We start from the raw sequence: 22,570 nt of genomic DNA on the forward strand, positions 1-22,570 counted from the left end.
GGCTTAGTCCGATGCTTAAACCCTAACAATGACAGATTTAGGAGCGCCTAGGTTAAAACTTAGTGCTTCTGCAGAAAAATCCGCACGCATCTCACAAAGTCGCGCAGGGCTTCCGCGCGCAACTAATTCAGTTGCGCACGACACCTAGCGCAACTTTCAGAGTTGCATGATATGTCCAATTTATATAGTGTTTTACCCCCGTCCCTTGGTCATAATTAGTAGTGTTTTTGGCTCTTTAGAGCCAATTTTATTACTAATTAGTGTTTTCTAATTTTTTGTAGTTTTGCTTGAGTTTTGTAGGAAATTGTACATTTGGAGCGTTTTTCGGGTTTTTCATGAAGCAACTACGAGCATTAGGAGGACACGACCGTCTTTGAAGCCTAGGACCGATTAAAGCTGGTGATTAAGGGATCAGTATGTGATACCGGGGCATTTGGATCGAGTCTTCAAGACCCGAAGAGGAAATCTGGATTGGGCCGAAGAATCAGCCCAATCGAAGTCCAAGCCTCTAAGAAGAGCCGGGCCCGATCAGGCAAGCTTGCGCCCGATCGGGCGGGCGCGCACAAGGATGCACCAGCAAGAAGGCGTGCCCAATCGGGTGAGCGTAAGCTCAATCGGGCGCGGCTGCCCAGGAAGAGCGAAGAAAAAAAGGCGGGCCCGATCGGACGGCCCTTCGCCCGATCGGGCGCGTGTTTTTGGAGCTGAAGTTTTAGTTTTCAATTAGGATTTGTTTTAGGGATGTTTAAGTACGATTTTTGTACGTAATTTTGATTACCTTCTCTTTTAGACTTTCTCTCTCTACTTAGGATATTTTCTCTCTCTTAAATTCTCTCAACTTTGTTCTTAATTTCATTCCTTAATCCAGATTTCTTTTGGTAACAATTTCTTCTTTTTTAATTCAGTTATTTTCTTTAATTCTTTCATCATCTCTTGTTTTATTTTTTTGATTAGTCTAGATTTAATCATGCTTGAGTATTTTTATTTCTAGGGTTTATGGGGATCTAATAAATAATATGAAGGGGTAATTTGTGATTGTTGATTACCAATGTTTGATTAATTTCTTATTAATTGATTTAATGCTATGCAATTAGGTTTGGCCAGATTTAATTGTATGAGTTTAGCAATATTAATTCGAGATTTGACAGATGAGAATTAATGTTTAGGCTTAGTTTCAATAGGCGGACTAATTTATAAATGGTTAAGTCGAGATTTGAGAGATGAGATTTAATACAGGTAAATTAACTCTGTGTAGTGATTGTAATACGTAGCGAAAGCCCTTTATAATCTGATTAATTGATACTTGATGATTGCTGATTATGATTTACCTTGGAGTATTGTTTATTAGTGAACCTATGCCCTAGGTTTTTCCTTCATTGATTTATCTCCTATTTGATTCCCTTCTTACTCTTACCTTTAGTAGTTTAATTACTCTTTTACAACAATGTTGGTTACTTGATAATTTAGATTGCTTTTATTTAATTAGAAATAAATTGACTTGTTTCCATGTGGTTCGAACCTTCCTCCCTATCTACGTAGTTAGTGGATTTAGGTTTTATTTTTGATTAGGTGAATACGACTTGAGCCTGTCAAAATTTGGCGCCGTTGCCGGGGAAACGGTTTTATTTTTTTTTTTTCTGATTATTTTTGTAGTCTAGATTATCCCCTCTTGTCTCAGAGAACGTTAGTTCTTTGAGGCAATTCTCATATTTGTCTTTTAGTTCCTTGTTTATTCCCAGGTGTTCCAGATCAGGTTACATTCCATTCGATCCTGAGATCGAGCGCTCGTTTCATAGGCAAATGAACCTTTATAGACAAAATCTTGCGGGTTTTGAGGAAGACAACAATCGAAGAGACCCTCCCTTTGATTCTAGCGACACGGAAATTCCTTCAGATTCAGTATCAGAGATGACGACCCAAAAGAAGCTCAGTGACTACTCGCAGCCAAAGCTCACATATTTTCCGCACCTTACTCCCACTCCGGCCCTAGATGGAGTACAATTTGAAATCAAGCCCCAATTTATCACTATGATAGAGAGGAAGCAATTTAGTGGAGCAAAGGGTGAAGATCCTAATCTTCACATTGCAGATTTCTGCCAATATTGTAACACCATTAGACAAGCCGGGGTCACGCAGGACCAAATCAGGGAGATTCTTTTTCCCTTTTCATTATGTGGCAAAGCTAAATTATGGTTTAATGGTTTGAATAGAACTGCACTTGTTATTACTGATTGGGAAACTCTTGCCTTGAATTTCTATAATAAATATTACCCTGCAGAGAGAACAACTGTACTAAGGAGTGCTATTCAGAACTTAGCTCAAAAGGTCGATGAAACTTTATATGAGGCTTGGGAGAGGTTCAAGGATCTACGGAGAGAATGCCCCCACCACAATCTAGCACAAAGGCAATTGATAAAAGCTTTCAACAATGGACTTTGAAATTCATCTAGATCAGTTCTAGATTCTGCAGCTAGTGGGAGATTCATGAATTTAAATGTGGACGATGCTGGACAGGTTATCGAAGATATGGCAATACACAATTCCCAATACGCGAATCCGAGAGGGTTTGCAAATAAAGGAAAGCATAATGTCGATTCCGTATCCTTTTTACAAGCTCAATTAACATCTATTTGTCAAAAATTAGATAATCTTACTGCTACTCCTAACTCTGTAGCTAATGTTTCTGCTGTTGCTAACAATGAAGCTTTTTGTGAAAATTGTGGAATTGTAGGGCATTGGGAGTAAGATTGTAGCTGTTCCATGGAACAAGTTAATGCCTTCCAAACCTATAGGCAGAATAACCCATACTCCAACTCTTACAATCCTGGTTACCGGAAACATCCGTATCTTTCGTACCGGAGTACCAATGTACAAAACCCTCCACCTCCACAACAACCACAACAGCAACCCCCACCACAGCAGAAATATTACCATCCAAATTCTGGCCAGAAAAGCCAAGCACAACCATCATCATCTTCTGACCCTGCTATGACAGAAATTAGAGCAATGCTTACTAACATGCAAAAGCATATGGAGAGTAGGGATGCGCAAATTGATTCTATTTTAGCTCACAATAAAATCATGGATAATCAAATTTCACAACTTTCATCTACCTTACAAACCCGTTAGCAGGGAGCTCTATCATCACAACCAATCCATCCCACAGATCATGCCAATGCAATCACTCTATGGAGTGGTTCACATTACGATGGACCTCCTATGCCAAAGGAAGATGGACCAGTTCCTGATCCAGATTCCTCTATACCAAACGCTAATCCTGCAGGGCTACAAACAGATACTAACCCTTCTAATGTTTCTTTGCAGGGTAAATCTCATGATAAGGGAGGAGATGTTCAGAGCCCGGTTATCAAACTACCGTTCCCTAATAGACAATTGAAGAGTAAGTTTGATAAATAATTCGGTAAGTTTTTGGAGGTTGTGAAAAACTTGCAGGTAACAGTTCCTTTCACTGATTTAATCACTCAGGTTCTTGCATATGCTAAATTTACGAAAGACATTATGACTAGGAAAAGGGCCTTTAATGAGGTAGAAACTGTAGCCTTTACAGAGGAGTGTAGCGCCTTATTGCAAAATAAATCCCCTCCTAAATTAAAGGATCCTGGTAGTTTTTCTATCCCTTGTCATATAGGGAATGTTTTTATTGATAAAGCTTTGTGTGATTTGGGTGCCAGTGTCAGTGTTATGACATCGTCTGTCTGTGCTAAACTTAATATGGGAGAATTAAAAGTTACTAATATAACTTTGCAAATGGCAGATTGTTCTGTAAAATACCCCTAGGTATTTTAGAGGATGTCCCTGTCAGAGTTGGTAAATTTTTTATCCATGTTGATTTTGTTGTTTTAGACATGGTAGAGGATACACAAATACCCATTATGTTAGGTAGGTGATGAGTGACATTTATGTCACTCTTAGGAAGTATTTTTAGAGTCATTTTCGTGTTTATTTTATCTTATTTTCCTTTCCCTTTTATTCTCTTATTTTCTTTTTAATAAAGTTTCTAGTTTATTTCTTAGTTTTAGTATGTTTTAATTTAATTTCTTTATTTAATTAGTTTCTAGTTTATTTTCATATTTTATTTGCTTTCGATTTATTTTATTTCGTTCCTTTTCTTTGTTACTTTCATAGTTTTTATTAGTTTTAAGTTTATTTTTTTATTTAATTTTATTTAATTTAATTGTGTAGTTTTATATTTTTATTAGTTTTAGTTTTATTTCTCTTATTTATATTTTAATTTTATTTATTTTAATTATTTTGGAGTGTTTTTCATATTTTATTTGTTTGTGTTTTATTTAATTTTGTTAGTTTTAGTTTTAATTCTCTCATTTTCTATTTTAGTTTATTTAGTTTTATTTTATTACTTAGTTCTATTTTATTTTTCTTAATCCCTTTCCTCGGTTTTGTGTGTAGGTGTTTGGGTTTTAAGTCAAGTGAGTTCGGTTTCCGAATTCATGTAAAAAGTTAATTGCCGACTGCATAAGCCGCCAACACCACCGCAGCCACCTCCTATCATCCTCCACCACACCATTTCCCCTGCTCCCTCCGCACCAATTAACCACCTGACCACCAACGACCACCACTGTTGCCTCCTTCCACCACAATCAGCCACAAACCAACAGCACCGCGCAACACGACTCACCTCCAATACACCAAGCAGCAGCAGCACCTGCTCTCACCACTTCTCACGACCACAACCAGACCCCCACCAGCTCACAACTCCACCTCACAGCCGCTGCTGTACCCCTTCACGCAACACCAACCAAATCAGCCCACCAGTTAACCGCATCAACCAACACCAACACCACCAATCAGAATTCAGGAGCAGCCCCTACTGCCCTTAATCATCTCTCACATCACCTCACCTCCGTATCCACCACCAGTCGCACCACAATTCTTAATCACCAACCGTCAACAGCCGCATCACCAATTTACAGCAACAAATCAGCCACCAATTGCAACCCCAAATCGCCCAAGCAACAGCCCCAATTTAGAGTAAATCACAAATTGATCGGGTTTGGGCAAACCATTGAGGAGTTCGATCGAAATGCAAAAAGAGTGAGGAACTTTCGAAGTTCTGTAAATAGAAGAGGTGTGGTCGAACACACCCATGGTTCGACCGAACCAACCCCGTAGTTCGGCCACACCATCCCATGGTTTGATCGAACCATTTCACGAGCATCACACGTGATTTTAATGAAGATCAACCGGTCTAATAATGATGATGATGATGCTATTGGTGATGATAGCCATTTATTTGGAGCATTGATTATGATCGGATGGTGGTGATTTCATATGGAAGCTTGATGATGGATTTTGGTTAGGCGCAAAGTAGGGGATCATCTCCCATTTTTGGAGCAGCTAAAAGATCGAAGAAGGGGGAAGAGGGGTCTGAGGTGTTTGTGGGATTTTGGGTTTTATTTTTCCTTTTTCTTTTATTTTTAATTCTCTCCTTTTCCCTTTTCTGATTTCTTTCTTTTAGTTTTATTTTCTTTCTTTATTTTTCCTTTTTACTTTTTTTCTTCTTTTATTTTTCTATTTTCTTAGTTTAGTATAAATACCCATTTTGGGGGTAATTAGGAGGAGGAAACAATTACCATCTATTCCATTCTCTAATTAGTTTTAGGAGAGCTTCTCTCTCTAGGTTTAGGTTAGGATTAGAGTAGTTTTGAGAGAGAAAGTAAGGGTTTCACCATTGTTGAGCTTGGATATTGAAGAGGAAGATTGATCATCTTGCTTGTAGATTTTCACATTCAATCAATGAGAATCACTAACTCTCTCTCCTCTATTTTTATTTTCTTTATTTTGATTATTATTTTAGTTGTTGGTATTGCTTGTTCATCATGTTTATTCTTAATTGTTTGTTAATTAATCTTGTTATTAGCATGATTAGTGAGTAATTTCCCCATTAAGGGGATGGTTGCGGTGTAGTTGGATATTGAGCATGTTCTAGGTTTTAGAATTAATTTATTTGTGATTAAAGTCTTTATATGCTTGATATTCTTTAATCTTCTTGCAAGTGCACATTGTTGGTTGATTAAAGGTGAATCTTTGCTAACAAGGAACGGAAGTTGACTTAGTTAAGGTTCATTACTATCGATTGTTATTTAATAGTACCTCTGAGTATATGGTTCTAATGTGGAAACATAGAGGCTATGTTAGGAGAAGCCAATTGACCCCGGAAGGCGGCTAGATTGGATCCTTTACTTTGATATTCGAGCATGTTTAGTTCATAATTAATTCAATTTCTATGCCTTTGTTTATGTTCAAGTGAATGCTATACCTAAACCATTTCCCTTAATGTTTTATTTCTTGTTTTAGCATCTTTAGACTTAGTTTATTTATCTCTTATTCCGGACTAGCTCAATTGTCGATAACATTTGGTGGTGTTTATCCGTTCTCTGTGGTTCGACCCCTATGCTTGCCTTATACTCGTATTAGGTTTGTTTAGGTTGTATAAATTGTATTTGATCTAGGGATAGACAATTGACGACGCGTTTATTCCCTTGTTAGTAGGTCTTTCCTCCATACTGCAAGAGCCATTACTGATGTAAAAATGGTAAACTAACCCTTTCTGTTGGTGATGATAATGTTACTTTTAATTTAGGGAAAGTTTTGAAAGGGCCTATGCTAGAGGAAAATTGTTGTTATATTGAAGTAATTGATATAATGGACGATATTTGTGATGATAGCTTGCCACAGGTTCTTGCAAGGGATCCCCTAGAGGAAATTCTTTGTGGGAATTTATCTGCAGATAATGCAAGCATCTGGGGTAATGAAGTACAGGTTATTGAAAGAGCTCTTTCCTTAAAAGAGTTAAACCCCAAAGAGACATTGAAGGTAGTAAATTTAGTTCAGGAATCAAAACCTGCAGAGGTCAAGAAACCTAAACTTAAACCTCTCCCATCTCACTTAAAATACATTTTTCTAGATGTGCAGGAACTATACCCCGTGATCATCAGTACTGCACTTAATGACCTACAAACTTCCCAACTTCTAGAGGTTCTTCAAACCCATAAGAAAGCAATTGGGTACAGTATTGATGATCTCAAGGGTATTAGCCCTGATTTTTGTATTCACAGGATACATTTAGAGGATAACTATAAGCCCTGCATTCAACCCTAGAGAAGATTGAATCCTAACATGCAAGAAGTAGTCAAGAAAGAGGTTATGAAATTACTCGATGCAGGTATTATCTATCCTATTTCTGACTCCAAGTGGGTAAGTCCTGTGCAGGTAGTGCCTAAAAAAGGTGGGATGACTGTGATCACTAATGAGAAAAATGAATTAATTCCCACTAGAACTGTAACAGGGTGGCGTATGTGCATTGATTATCGTAGACTAAATATCGCCACTAAAAAGGACCACTTCCCCCTCCCCTTTTGACAGCCTAAAGTCGTATCACCTAATCAAAATTAATTCCTAAATCCTCTAACTAATGTAGATAGGGAAGTAGGGTCGAATCCACAGAGAAACGAGTCTTTCTATTCCTAATTAATTAATATAATCTAGATTTTAAAGTAACCAAAATATAATAATCGAAGGAAACTAAACTACGAAGATTAAGAATAAGGAGAAAACAATGAATAAAAGGCCTAGGGCATAGGTTCACCAATAAATAATATTCTAGGGTAAAGTATAATAATCAATCATCAATGCATACATTAATCAGATCATAAAGGGCTTTCGCTACGTATTACAATCACACAATTAATCTACCGGCATTAAATCTCATCTCTCGAATCTCGACCTAACCATTTATAAATTAACATGCCTATTGAAACTAGACCTAAACATTAATTCTCATCTTTCGAATCTCAAATCAAAATTGTTAAACTCATGCATAAAAGATCTGCGCAAATCTAGTCACAGAGCATTAAATCAATCAATAGGAAATTAATCTACCATTGATAATCAACAACAATAAATTACCCCTTCATATTATTTATGGATCCCCACAAACCCTAGAAATAGAACTACTCACACATAATAAAAACTAAACTAATCAAAGCAATAAAACAAGACATGATCAAAGGAATAAAATAAATAACTAAGATTAAGAGAAGATAACTCGTTACCAAAGAAATTTGGAATTGAGAATAGAGTTAAGAACAAAGTATATGAGAGAGAAACTAATCTAAAAGCTAAGTAGAGAGAGAAAATCTAAGAAAGAATTAAGAAAGAGAAAAAGAAGATCCTAAACTCGCTTAACGGAAAAGTATTTATACTAAGCAAGAATCCTAAACTAAAACAAACTTAAACAACGCTAATCGTCTCTTAATAATAACACGCGCCCGATCGGGCGATGCACCGCCTGATCGGGCGCGCCTTTTTTCCCTAAGATGTACTTCTTTGCGCCTGGCCGGGTGCGAGATCGGGCGCCAGCCTTGCTTCCCTCGCCCGGCCGGGCGCCAGCCTTGCTTCCCTCGCTCGGCCGGGCGCCAGCCTCTTTGGCCGGGCAACACTCTTGGGCCACTATTTGGACTATGATTGGGCTCCAATTCTTCGAGCCAATCTGGGTTTCCTCTTCGGGTCTTGAATACTCGATCCAAATGCCCCGGTATCACATATACCGAGCCCTTAATCACCGGTTCGATGACTAACCGGCCCTGGGCTATAGAATCTGGTCGTGCTTCTCCAATGCTCGTAATTGCTCCATAATATCTCGGGAAAATGCTTCAAAAGTGCAAATCCCTGCAAAAGTCAACCAAATCTACGAAAACACTAGAAAACACCAATTAGTAATAAAAGTGGCTCTAAAGAGCCAAAAACACTACTAATTATGATCAAGGGATGGGGGTAAAATACTATATAAATTGGACATATCACCTTTATAGATCAAATGCTTGAGAGGTTAGCTAACCATAAGTTCTTTTGCTATTTGGATGTGTATTCGGGATCTTACCAAATTTTGATTCACCCTAAAGATCAGGAAAAGACAACCTTTACATGCCCTTATGATACTTTTGCATATCGTAGGATGCCCTTTGGTTTATGTAATGCCCCCGCTACCTTTCATCGTTGTATGATGAGTATCTTTTCTGATTTCACAGAGTCTATTATGGAAGTCTTTATGGATGATTTTAGCGTGTATGGTTCTTCATTTGATTCATGTCTAATAAATCTTGCTAAAATTTTGAAACGATGTGAAGAATGCAATTTGGTACTAAACTGGAAGAAATGTCACTTTATGGTGACAGAGGGAGTAGTTCTAGGTCACATTGTATCTGACAAGGGCATACAAGTAGATAAAGCTAAGATTTCAGTGATTGAGCAATTACCTCCCCCAGTTAATGTTAAGGGAGTTAGAAGTTTCTTGGGTTATGCGGGGTTTTATCGTCGCTTTATCAAAGACTTTTCTAAAATTGCAAAATCACTGACTCAGCTTTTACTCAAGGATGCCCCTTTTATTTTTACTGACGAGTGTCTTGAGGCTTTTAACAGTATTAAGGAGGCTTTGATATCGGCACCCATCATATGTGCTCCCGATTAGAATCTCCCTTTCGAGATCATAAGCGATGCAAGTGACTTTGCACTAGGAGCCGTGCTCAGACAGAGAAAGGACAAGGTTTTGCATGCTATTTATTATGCAAGCAAAACTTTGGATGAAGCCCAAGTCAACTATGCCACAACGGAGAAGGAGTTTCTAGCTGTCATATATGCTTTAGAAAAATTTAGATCATATCTCGTTGGTTCTAAAGTCATTGTTTTTACTGACTATGCAACTTTGAAGTACTTGATAGCTAAGGCGGAATCAAAGCCAAGGTTACTCCGTTGGGTTCTTTTGCTCCAAGATTTCAATATCGAGATAAAAGACAAAAAGGGAGCAGATAACGTAGTGGCAGACCACTTGTCACGTATCAGGTATGATGAGGGTAAGGATTCTCTTCCTATAGATGATTCTTTCCCTGATGACAACCTATATGCAGTTGTAGAGCAACACCCATGGTATGCTGACTTTGCTAATTATTTAGTGGGTGGTACTCTACCTCCTGAATTGTCCTACCAACAGAAAAATAAATTCCTTTCTGATGTTAAACATTATTTTTGGGATGATCCTTTTTTGTTTCGTGAGTGTGCAGATGGATTATTTCGCAGGTATGTTCCCGAATGAGAAGTTCACGGTGTGCTTACTAGTTGCCATACCTCACCATATGGAGGAAATCATGGCCCCACCAAAACGGTGGCCAAGATTAATGAGTCAGGTTTCTATTGGCCTACTATGTTAAGGATGCTAACATTTTTGTGCAGGCTTGTGACTCTTGCCAGAGGACTGGCAACATCTCACGGCAGCATGAGATGCCTCAAATTGGAATTTTGGAAGTTGAAATTTTTTATGTTTGGGGTGTTTATTACATGGGACCGTTCCCTTCTTCAAAAGGGAACCACTATATACTTGTTTCTGTCGATTATGTATCCAAGTGGGTTGAGGCCATCGCTACTCCTACTAATGATGCCAAGGTGGTCCAGAGACTTTTTTAGAAGACTATCTTTCCAAGATTTGGCGTGCCTAGAGCTATAATCAGTGACGGAGGATCTCACTTTCATGAGCGGAAGTTAGACACCCTCCTCAAAAATTATGGTGTCTACCATAGGACAGGTTTAACCTACCATCCCCAAACTAGTGTCCCAGTTGAAGTTTCCAACCGTGAGATCAAGGCCATTCTAGAAAAGGTGGTGGCAAAATCAAGGAAAGATTGGAGCGATAAGTTGGATGACACCCTCTGGGCATACAGAATCGCGTTTAAGACCCCAATAGGTACTACTCCATGCAGACTCGTGTACGGTAAAGCATGTCATCTTCCGGTAGAATTATAATACAAGGCATATTGAGCTATTAAGGAGCTCAATTTGGATGCCAAATTAGCGGGAGAAAAGAGGTTAATTCAACTTAACTAACTCGATGAGTTTAGGTTGATGGCCTATGATAGTGCTCGTGTCTACAAGGAGAAGACAAAGAGATGGCACGACAAGATGATCCTTCCGAGAGAATTCAAAGCAGGTGATAAAGTGTTGTTGTTCAACTCTAGACTTAAACTTTTCCCAGGAAAGTTGAAGTCAAGGTGGTCGGGTCCTTTTACTGTCAAAAGAGCTAATAGATTTGGTTCTGTGGAGGTTTTTGATGAACATGGTAACGAGTTCAAGGTTAATGGCCAAAGAATCGAGTTATATCATGAGGGGGCTACGATTGGTGCAGTTGAACTACTTCACCTAAGCGGTTCTGATTCATTTTGAGCTTCAATGTGGTAAGAGGGTCGTGCCGGACCTAGATAAACCAGCGCTTTGCGGGAGGCAACCCGTATTTCCTGCTTTCTAGACTAGTTTTTCTTTTATTTTACTTTATTTTATTTTTATCTTTTTTTAGAGAGGTGAGGAGAGTGAAATTTTACCTTTCATAAGTTTTTTTGTACAGGTTTTAGATTATAAAGTAAGGAGTTTTCAAGAGAAAAATTTTGAAGAAAAAAAGAACCATCCGATTGGGTACGGGCCCGATCAGGCGAGGCTCGCTCGATCGGGCGCGCACCTAGAGGTCAGAAATCGAGCAAAACATGCCCGATCGGGCGCGAAATATGGATTTTATTGGAGCTTTAATTTGCCAGATCGGGCAAGGCACGCCCGATTGAGCGCACAAGGAAGGAAGAAAATCAAGGGAAATTTCGCCCGATCGGGCGAAATTTTGGAGAAATTGAGTGACACAAAAAGAAATGTCGGGCGAGCAAAATGGCGATTTTAAGGTTCGAGTTCGCGCCTGATTGGGCGGAGGTCGCCCGATCGGACGCGCATTTTACATATCAGCAGAACCATCATTCGCCCGATCGGGTGAGGCTCACCCAATCGGGCACGCCTAATTTTCTCCAGGTTTATATCTCTTTCTCCCCCTTTCTTTTCTCTTTCTTTCTTACTTCTTCTTCTTCATTCACACTTTCTCTCTCTAAAACCTCCATTTTCAAACCTTCAAACTCACTTTCCTTTCAGGATCTCCTCAAATTCATCCATCAAAACTCAATTTTTTTTTACATATTCTTAATCCTTACACCTTCCTCTACATTCTCCACTAAATTTCTACCACTTTCTCTCAAGTTTTCTCAAAATTCTTAGAGAGAGAAAGCATCAATTCCTAACTTTTTCACTACAAATGGCTTCAAAGAGATCTAGACAACAAAGGGGTGAAAGTTCTAGGCAACAACAACAACCGATGGTCGACCTGGAGCTTCAAATACCGGGATGGGAGGAAGTTTTTATCACCTCAACGGAACAACGAGCTAGGATGCTCAACCTCATCAAGAGGCTGGTAATCTCTACTTGATTTGTTCATCATCCTACATTGTCTAGGCTAGGTCTTGATAAACCTGTAGAGAAATTGTTTAAAGGTATAGGAATGAGTGGATTTATCCAAATGCATTATGATACCTATGATTATTTGACATTAGAATTTATTTCTAGCTTCAATGTTATTAAAACTAATGCTTTAATCACTCATGTCCAATTCCGATTGCTAAACAATGATGTGCGATTAACTTTACAAGAATTTGGTAAATTGTTTGAGCTTAAATCGGACAAACCTATGAAACCCTCCCAAGACCACATTGTCGTGGTCTATAAGAGACTCACCGGGGAGGGTTTGCTTAACCTCCAATATGCCAAAGGGACGTGGATTGAACATCCCGTCCCAAAGTTTTGGTAAAGGTTTTCCGGCCTCACAATTTTTGGGAGGCATGAACCGGCAAACGTTAGGAGGGATGAACTTGAATTGTTGGCGTCCTATATGATTCCTAACGCTGAAAAACAAAACATACCACATAAGATAGCCCAACATTTTCAAAGGGCGGCCAATGCGGTCGAGGGGAGTAGGTCTAGGGCGCCTATCTACTTTGGGGGGTTGGTGACCTATATAGCTGTGAAACACCTAGGATGGAACCCGACTGGGCATAGGAAAGTGGAGGGTTCTACCCTCATGGACCTAGCATACTTTGGGCGCCTAAACTGGGTGCAACCTATGGGCCGTGAGACATGGTGGATAGTCCACCGGGAATCGGGTAGGAGAGACCAAGCACTTACACTACCCAACCCTGCCTTGACCAAATTTGAGAAGGGGAAGCCTTCCTATACTTTTGAGAAAAATGGTCAAGGCGAGGTTCAAGAGCCTCACCTTTCACCACAACCCCACCATTCACCCCAACACCATTCACCACATTACCAACCACCACCACCCCAACCCTACACCTATGGCATGCCCACCTCCTCCGTCAATTATAATATCGACCCCCATGCCCCTTATGACTTTCAACTTGACCGCATAGAGAGAGGGCAAGGGAGAGTGGAGGGCATGGTGCAAAACCTAGACTCTAGGTTAGGCACTTTAGATAGGAGGGTAGGTCATGTAGAAAGGAACCTCGGGAGGGATATGGGGGGAAATGTAGACCCTTACTACTTTGCAGGTGGTTCGGGCTATGGTGGTGTTGGTACGAGCCAGGGTGGTGCCGGCTCGAGTTTTGGAGGAGGCTACGAGAGGATGGATGATGACGAGGAGTAGCTTCTCCTAGCTACAATCCCAAGTCAATGAGGGCATTGCTTGATTTGGCTTGGGGGGAGATTTCTTGTACATATGGTAACTCTTTCTCTCTTTTCTCTATTTATTGCTTTTCTAGTATAGATTTTATTGCTTTCCCTTATAAAAAAAATACGAAAAAATTCAAAAATATAAAAATTCAAAAATACGTTCCAATGAATTGTAAATCATGCTTCCCTGTGTCCCATACTTGGAAAATATTGTTTTGATTATTGGTATATGATAATGAGCTTTGTGAATTTGTTGATCATGATTTGAAGTTTAATTGTTTGGATGCCTAAACATGCGTCAATTTTGCCAACTATTTGTGAATATAGTGCTTGACTAGTTGATTTGGTTAGGAATGTGTGATAGTTCCTGGTATGTCAAGGAATTTGGGTATTGGTTTTCAACTACTAGTAATGTTTGTATGGCTCAATATTATGCACATTGAGGAGGACGAAGGCATTTGTTCTCTTAGATAGCCTTCAGACGATATTAGATACATTTGTTCCCTTCTTGTTACCCATGTTGTTTCTTGTGCCCTTTTTATTGTATATTTAGCCACATTACAAGCCTATATGAGCCCCATTGGTCACTAGTCCCAAGCTTGGCTTGGGGGAGCTATTAGTTGGTGAGGTGAGGGAGTTGTGGTGTGCATATTATTTGCACAATGTGGGAATAAAAGAAGAGTGATTGTTCTTTGATATTATGATTGGAAATTATTAATGTTTTTGTGTTTTAAAGTTAAAAATTTCCAATTTGAGGTAAAAAGAAAAAAAGAGCAAAGAAAAAAATTGTTTCAATTGTTCAAATGTTCTATGTGAAGGTTGCTCAAGAAAAAAAAAAAAAGAAAAAATGTTCAAGTTTGAAAAAAAAAGAAAGAAAGTAAAAAATAAGTAGTTCAAAGTTTGTTTTAATTCACTCTATTTTATATTATCATACTTTGTGAGTGAATATGTAAGTGTTGGGATTGTGTTGTGTATATGATTGTTTGGTGAATTTTTGTGGAAGTTAAGTTGTGATTGGAGATGTTTTGGTCATCACTTGTTTTTGACCTTAGGTTTTATTAGGATATGGCTCCCTTAAGCATGGCTTTACTCTCACATTTTCCTAAATTTATCCTACCCTTTACCCTAGCCTTACATTACAAGCTTTAAAGACCTTCCGAACTTTGTGCATAAGAGTTGTATGAATGTTAAAGTGTTGTTTATCAATGCAAGTTATGATTTGACATATTTCGAGTTGACTAGTAGGTTGAGCGTACATTGTTTTAAACACACGAGAGTGTGAGTTGGGAGGGTATTGTTCACATATAAAGGGGTTGGTTGGAGAGCGATCGAGTACATCTTTTACTCGCCACATAAATGAGAGTTGAGTGTGTGAGCACTAGTCTTGAATTCTATATGCTCATGTGGTTTGCTCTAATTGACAATTGTTGGGGTGGAATAATGATTAGATGAATGAGATTGATTGACATTGAAGCATGTTCATTAGAATTGCCTTGAATCATTTATGCTTGATTTTGTTAACTTGGGATGAAGCATGTTTTATATGTTCATTGATGAGCTCTTTGCTTAGGGACAAGCAAAGGTTTGGCTTGGGGGAGTTTGATATGTCCAATTTATATAGTGTTTTACCCCCGTCCCTTGGTCATAATTAGTAGTGTTTTTGGGTCTTTAGAGCCACTTTTATTACTAATTAGTGTTTTCTAGTGTTTTTGTAGTTTTGCTTGAGTTTTGTAGGAAATTGCACATTTGGAGCGTTTTCCGGGTTTTTCAAGAAGCAACTACGAGCATTAGGAGGACACAGCCGTCTTTGAAGCCCAGGACTGGTTAGAGGCGGTGATTAAGGGCTTGGTATGTGATACCGGGGCATTTGGATCGAGTATTCAAGACCCGAAGTGGAAATCCGGATTGGGCCGAAGAATCGAGCCCAATCGAAGTCCAAGCCTCGAAGAAGAGCCGGGCCCGATCGGGCAAGCTTGCGCCCGATCGGGCGGGCGTGCACAAGGATGCACCAGCAAGAAGGCGTGCCCGATCGGGTGAGCGTAAGCTCGATTGGGCGCGGCTGCCCAGGAAGAGCGAAGAAAAAAAGGCGTGCCCGATCGGGGTGTGTTTTTGGAGCTGAAGTTTTAGTTTTCAATTAGGATTTGTTTTAGGGATGTTTAAGTACGATTTTTGTACGTAATTTTGATTACCTTATCTTTTAGACTTTCTTTCTCTACTTAGGATATTTTCTCTCTCTTAAATTCTCTCAACTTTGTTCTTAATTTCATTCCTTAATCCAGATTTATTTTGGTAATAATTTCTTCTCTTTTAATTTCAGTTATTTTCTTTATTTCTTTCATCATGTCTTGTTTTATTACTTTGATTAGTTTAGATTTGATCATGCTTGAGTAGTTTTATTTCTAGGGTTTATGGGGATCTAATAAATAATATGAAGGGGTAATTTGTGATTGTTGATTATCAATGTTTAATTAATTTCCTATTGATTGATTTAATGCTATGCAATTAGGTTTGGCCAGATTTAATTGTATGAGTTTAGCAATATTAATTCGAGATTCGACAGATGAGAATTAATGTTTAGGCTTAGTGTCAATAGGCGGACTAATTTATAAATGGTTAAGTCGAGATTCGAGAGATGAGATTTAATACCGGTAAATTAACTTTGTGCAGTGATTGTAATACGTAGAGAAAGCCCTTTATAATCTGATTAATTGATACTAGATGATTTCTTATTATGATTTACCCTGGAGTATTGTTTATTGTGAACCTATGCCCTAGGTTTTTCCTTCATTGATTTATCTCTTATTTTATTCTCTTCTTACTCTTACCTTTAGTAGTTTAATTACTCTTTTACAAAAAATTTGGTTACTTGATAATTTAGATTGCTTTTATTTAATTAGAAATAAATTGACTTGTTTCCCTGTGGTTCGACCCTTCTTCCCTATCTACATAGTTAGTGGATTTAGGTTTTATTTTTTATTAGGTGAATACGACTTGAGCCTGTCATTGTGCTGCGGAAGATTTGTAATTACTTGGAAATTATACGGAAAATATAAAATCGAATCTTACCATAAAGCCGCGCGCAAGACCAATAGTTGTGTTGCACATAGCAACGCAACTCTATAACTTGCGTTGGGTTCCCGCGCGCAACTTTATTTGTTGCGCGTGACACCTGCTGCGGAAGATTGCTCGAAACCCTAAACCTAATCCTTCTCTATAAATACGAGCTTAAACCGAGGCTTCAACAGACAGAAATTAACCTAAAACTCTGGCGAAATAACTTGTGAACTTGTGCAACCTAGCCCTCTTGTCCTAAATACTCACCCTTTCGATACTTTGTTACTACGGTGTAGGTTCCCCAACAAGAAGGTGTCCTTAAGTTTTCTAAACGGAGATCTAGCAAAGAGAAGTGGTAAATTGCCGAGCACTTAGTTAAATCACCTTTATTTTTCTTGTTTAAAAGGACTTTAATTAATTAATTAGTGTTGTTTGATCACTTTTAAAATAACTAATTAATCAATTCCACATAGTATCTTGCGTTAAATAAAGACTAGAATTGAATTAAATAATTGTTGGTTGATCACCTAAGCCAAGGCGAATCTTGTTTATTTATTGTTCTTTCACGAATATTATTAAATAAGAACAATGACTTTTGCAATGTAATTCCTATGTGAATTAATGATTGCAAATAAAATCAACTAACATAGTTTTAGGTATTGCGCGTTGCATATATTGTTTGGTGATGAAATTGTGAAAAAGGAAGAGCTAGTAGATGTCGTACTAGGGCTAGGATGACGATTCCCCTCTAAAAGGAACGTTATCTTAGTATCCTCGCTCCCCAACTCATTTCTGGTTTATAGACCAATTTGGGCATGGGTAAACTTATGATTTGTGCTAATTATTCCATGAACTCCACATGGAAGAAAGGCATGAACGAGGTTTATGAGTTTTTCCAAAAACTCATTGGCGACTCCTACTTGTTCCTTATAAAAAAGCGTGATCATATAATCAATTCTAATTCAAGGTCCCCCAAACAGTCAAGAATTCAAATCCTACTACACCTTAACAAGTGTAAACTCCTAGGCTTTTAAATGATCAAGGGCATTTAAGAAGAGTACCCCTTACGATGGGATCACCCTCCTTACAGTGGCGACTCCACTGGGGACTTAGAGGTTACAAGATTAGTTCATAGTTATGGTTCAAGGTTTTCAACACTAGGTTGCCTATGGATTGTAACGTGAACTAACTTGGATAATCTCTAGTTAGAAAGCGAGACTCGAACGCATAATATCTTCTTTTTTCAAAAAAGTAAAAACCGAACAAGCAACATTGCATCATGCATAATCATAGCACAGTTTAACCATTGGAGATTGGCTCATTGACTAGGGGTTTCCAACACTAGGCTTCTATCTCAAAATAAATAACAATCATCCCACCCATATCGTCAACAAAATGTTGAAAGGGTGATGTCATGAGTCAACACGTTGAGTGATTGATTTGTGCATCGTTTCTTAAGATATAGTACCCTTGGACACCCAAGCCTTGACCTTAGAATGGCATTGTATGCTTTGACTGTTCCTTTTATGTGCTTATGTGACTACATGAATATGTGCTTCGTGTCTAATCCAACTAATTCCAACTTGTTACCTAGAGATATATTAAAAAAAATTCGCAAAAATTATGGTTCGACAAAAAAAATATATATATATATATATCGTTCTTTTTGCGTTTTCGTAAAAAAAAAATTGTTGAACCTACCAGGTGGCATGCGCAACTATCAAAGTTGCTCGAGCCCTCCTAGCGCAAGTTCAGAAGATGCGTGGCACCTCCGCGCAACACTGTGTCTTGCGCGCACCCACTATTCAACATTGACTTTGATTCGTTACGAGCAATATCATACGGAGAAAACAATATTATCGCTTCAAGGTTAATCGTTAAGTAGGTGCTAAAAATATCTCTTTGGCTAACAACGTTGTCTAACTTAGTTACCTTTACTTTGATCGTCGTTTTCGTTTTTTTTCTAAAAAAAATAAATTCGAAAAAAATGTTTTTTATCGTTCCTTCTGCGTTTTTGCAAAAATAAAAAAATAAAAAAAATTTGTTTTTTACTGTTCCTTTTTTGTTTTCGAAAAAAAAAAACGCATGTGGCAGATGCTACTCTTGAAGTTGCACTTTCCACCTTAGCGCAAGACGGAAAATTGCGCGCGATACTATTTTTGATTATGATGATTCGTTTACGTACTTTATAATCAAGCTAATGACATTACTTCTTATGAGGTTCGTCATTAGAAGTTCGCATCTCTTAATAGGACATCATCAATATGTTTATTCTTAAACGTGCCTATTTTCGTGTTCATCATTTTTTTTTTGTAATTGGTCAACCTGGATTTAAGAGTATAATTTATTTACCTCTTCTATGGTTTAAAAAGAAAATCCCGAGAACTTTACTTGGGATGATTGCCCCACACAAAAAAAAAAAAGAAATATCGTTCTTAAAAAAAAAAGAGTATGATACAAAAATATATATATATATATATATCTATATATATATATATTATCCTCAAAAAAAAAAGAGAAGATAATGAATGATAAAACCGAGAAAATGATTTAATTATTTCTTGGATTTTACATTCGGAGGCCATCATTTTTTTTAAACAAATAGTAATATATTATCCTTTAAAGATAAGCAATATGAGAATCATAATTTAAAAAAAAAAACGATATTGATCTCTATTGTAATCTAAATGATCAACAAATACTATAGTATATTTGATCATTTTAAGGAGTGTGTTCGGGTCGATTAATATTTCTAAAAATTTGATGCGCACTTTCAATCTGACTTTCTTCTCTTTCTATTCTACCTTTTTCGAAAACAATTAATTTGAAGTAAAATCCTTAGATGAAACCTTGTTGAAGTCAACACAAATGATGACATTCCATTAATGATTGTTCGTGAATTTTTTGACATTCTTTATCAACAAGCTTGCTTAAAGTGAATTCGTATTACAAGGATTAAAAAAAAGGGAAATAAAACAATCATTTTGACTTTGGTTCATTGTTTGAATGCTTGGCAGAAAAAGGTTTAAGTGAACGCGCTCAATTTCTCGTGATACACATTACTAGATCATCTTCCACATTCGCATACTAGTCCAATCATGGGTCACAAAGCAGCATTGGAGAAACTTAGAGGGGAACTCCAAAACCTAAAGGCCCTACGAGAAGAAGAAGCCCAAATGAAGGCTCATAAAAAAGCAGAAAAGGCTAAAATAAATGCAGAAAAAGAAAAAAAAATATTCTGTAAGAAAAAGCAAGAGCCAAAAGAGTAGAGGCCTTGGAGAAACTTGTCCTTCGAGCTAACTGGGGGAATATGTACTTCAATTATGAGTTTGCACCACAACCTAGTGGAAAGACTCGCCCAGAAAAGTTCTTGACTACGGATTTGCCAACCTTTAAGGTTACAGACAATCCTAGGACTCACTTAATGAGCTTTATTGGAATTATGTCATTGAAAGGGGTTGAGCCAAGCCTATATGCATGTACTTTTCCTCTTTCATTGGACCCAAATGCTAGATCATGGTTTTATAACCTCGATGTAAAACAAAGTTCCACTTGGAGTGACGTTGTAAAAGCGATTTTAACCCAATATGGAGATAACATTGAGCTCACAACTACCTTGCGCAATCTCGAATTGCTTAAGCAAGGGGAAGAAGAAGGATTCATTGACTTCTTTTCTAGGTGGCGATCAAAGGTTGCTCTAATTCCTCAAAGACCTCCGGATCATGAACTTGTCCCAAAGTTTATAGACAATATGTCTCCACCATACAAGTGCCATTTACAATACCTTGGTTTAGACACAATTCAAAAAGTATATACTGTGGGAATATTAATTGAAAGGGACTTGATAAATGTAACCATGAATCATATAGATGGACTTTATTTTTATAGAGGATTTCACCTACGTCGGAATCGAACAAAGCTCGAAGACGCAATCTCAAGAAGTTGTCAACAATTCAAGATGTAGCACCCTAGGTCTTGTTTTGTTTCTTGACTTTGTTTTATGATAGACTAAGGGATTCATGTTGTCGAATCTACTTATTTTGTACTCTCATTAATTAATGAATAAAAAATATATTTTCAAGTACGTCTATCTCGTTCTCTTTTCAATCTCTTTATTGTTATTGACTTGAATTAAATAAAATGTATACATATAAACAGGCAATATCAAAAGGCATACATACTCAACACTTTAAGAATCTTGAAGAGCTTTGGCTTACAAGATGTATTGAATGAAAAAGGCCCATCTTAGGCCCACAAAGAAATGATATGGTGATTTCACCAACACAGGAGGCAACTTGAAACTCCATAAATATAATCCCATGTTCTTAACCTTAGAGAAAATCCATATTTTTGGCAGCCCTTTTGAGCCTCATCAATTGAGTCTTAGTTATTCAACCTACATTATTCCATACTTTGGGATGGGAATGGTGCAAAGATACAAATAGGAAATTGGGGGAACGAAACATAAGAGGGGGACACAAAGTTAGTCTAAACCCAAAAGGAAAGATCCAATGCAAAAGAAAGAAAGAAAAATCGTTATAAACCCAAAACAAAACTTGTCAAAAAAAGAAAAGAAAGGAGAGATGACAAGGAAAAGACACCTAATGTAGGAGTTATCACACAAAGTATAAAGGTTTTAATTTGAGAAGCACCAAAAGTAAGGGATTTTGGGAGTATATTTGAGCTTGTCCATTGTTTATAACCCCAAGCCTAACCACGTTACAACCTTGGAAAATCCCTCCTTGAGGTAGACCATAACCATATACCAAAATCATCATTCCATGAAAATATGTCCAACCTTAGGCCTTTGCACATATGGACCTACTATTGAATAGTCATGCCCATATATAAAATTCATGAAGTGTTGAGTTATGATTACAAGATCATATAAAAAAAATTCAAATGATTTGGATGATTTGATAGCCATTGGATTGATTACATCATATTAGTAAAGCAATGAAATCAAACTAAATTCGATGTTTTCCATATCTTTTTCCAAAGAAAAATGAGATGATTATCATTTTAAAAAAAAAACAATCATCTTATTTTCTTTTTATAATAGTGCTATTTATTACTGAGGTAATACAGGTTCTATATACATTACCTAGAAAGAAAAAAAGCTAATACAATAAATTGATTATATATATCGACAGCCTCGACGTCAACTCTAGATGTCTTTTACAACTATTGAGAATAGGTCTTCTCAGTTATATGTCCGCTTGCGTGGGATATCTCCATCTTCTCTAAGCGAGGAACATTGATTGAACATGATTGCTACATGAAAAAAATTATCGTTATCGCTATCACACGTATACCTCACTGCTAAGTCATCACGATGATTCAAATATTAAGTCAATAATCCTTACTTTTCGAAAACATGTCTAATTTTCTTTCTTTGTTCTTCTATGGGAAAGTTAGATTCCCCTTTCCTTTTTATACAAATCCGTCTTTTTCGTTCATTTCTTTTTTAGGGGGTAAGTCGGGATGATCCCTCCCATTTGGCAACCAACTAAAATACTCGAAAATAGTATAATTTTTTCGCTCTTTGCCTCAAATTGGGGGCTTATAAAAGCCAGGACATCCCCACTTCTCTCTATTTATAGATTTGAACACGCTATTTATGCTACAAAATCAATGTCATGCAAAGCTTATTACGAACCATCTTAATAACTTTAAATGACAAAGGGAAGAATGCCACTTCCTATTATTTGACCAAGATAATTAATTATGTTACTTGATCAAACAATTTACGATAAACTTATGCAATATTCCGCAAATTGAAAATACAAATCTTGGGGCCTTAAATAAACATGAGAAACATCCCCTAGCATATGTATACATGAATTCCAAAAGCCACCTAAGTCGACACTTGGGGGCTTCAAATTAAAAATATAAGTCTCACCTTAACTTTCATTTTAAAATGAGACTATATTTTGGAAAGTGA

This window comes from Chenopodium quinoa, unplaced genomic scaffold (genome assembly GCF_001683475.1).
Source record: "Chenopodium quinoa cultivar QQ74 unplaced genomic scaffold, ASM168347v1, whole genome shotgun sequence".
Taxonomy (NCBI): domain Eukaryota; kingdom Viridiplantae; phylum Streptophyta; class Magnoliopsida; order Caryophyllales; family Amaranthaceae; genus Chenopodium; species Chenopodium quinoa.